Below are 924 nucleotides of genomic sequence, written 5' to 3'. Positions count from 1 at the left end.
AAACCTTCTGATGGATATTGCGCCATCGCACCTCGCAGAAACCGTTCAACCCATTTTTGTGTCCTCTGGTTGGCAGAGCGATGCATCACCTCGGCTATGAATCCTGAAGCACTCATCGACAGTTTGGCCGAGTGGTCCAAGGCGCTGGCTTTAGGCGTCAGTCCGCAAGGGCGTGGGTTCGAATCCCACAGCTGTTAGAAATTTCTTTTCGTGTGATTTGATGAAGAACGCATTCCGCGGAAACGGTTCGAAACCGTTTTTGTGTCATGTCCTATAGTGTAACGCATCTTCTCCGCTATGATTTTTGAAGCACTCACCGACAGTTTGGCCGAGTGGTCTAAGGCGCTGGCTTAAGGCGCCAGTCCGAAAGGGCGTGGGTTCGAACCCCACAGCTGTCAGTCTATATACCTGACTGGTGTTATATTGAGAACCCAGACCTTTTCAGAAGCGAGGTAGTGCAAGACCAAAACCTTTTGATCGATATTGTGCCATCGCACCTCGCAGAATCCGTTCAATCCATTTTTTGTGTCCTCTGGTTTGGCAGAGCGATGCATCACCTCGGCTATGAATCTTGAAGCACTCATCGACAGTTTGGCCGAGTGGTCTAAGGCGCTGGCTTAAGGCGCCAGTCCGAAAGGGCGTGGGTTCGAACCCCACAGCTGTCAGTCTATATACCTGATTGGTGTTATATTGAGAACCCAGATCTTTTCAGAAGCGAGGTAGTGCAAGATCAAAACCTTCTGATCGATATTGCGCCATCGCACCTCGCAGAAACCGTTCAACCCATTTTTGTGTCCTCTGGTTTGGCAGAGCGATGCATCACCTCGGCTATGAATCCTGAAGCACTCATCGACAGTTTGGCCGAGTGGTCCAAGGCGCTGGCTTTAGGCGTCAGTCCGAACGGGCGTGGTTCGAACCCCACAG

General features: G+C 51.2%; 3 non-coding genes across 3 annotated transcripts; all 3 read left to right on the top strand.

The window, feature by feature from the left end:
* The first annotated feature begins 117 nt into the window (after nucleotides 1–117).
* On the top strand, nucleotides 118–197 carry Pmar_PMAR004912. Its single transcript has one exon. It is a non-coding gene; the product is annotated as a tRNA-Leu (tRNA).
* A 121-nt stretch (nucleotides 198–318) lies between these two features.
* Nucleotides 319–398, top strand: Pmar_PMAR004911. Its single transcript has one exon. It is a non-coding gene; the product is annotated as a tRNA-Leu (tRNA).
* A 187-nt stretch (nucleotides 399–585) lies between these two features.
* Pmar_PMAR004910 lies at nucleotides 586–665 on the top strand. The gene has a single exon. It is a non-coding gene; the product is annotated as a tRNA-Leu (tRNA).
* Nucleotides 666–924: the final 259 nt, after the last annotated feature.

Source organism: Perkinsus marinus (genome assembly GCF_000006405.1).
Source record: "Perkinsus marinus ATCC 50983 genomic scaffold scf_1104296930156, whole genome shotgun sequence".
Classification (NCBI taxonomy): domain Eukaryota; phylum Perkinsozoa; order Perkinsida; family Perkinsidae; genus Perkinsus; species Perkinsus marinus.
This window is presented reverse-complemented; position numbering and strand designations above follow the sequence as displayed.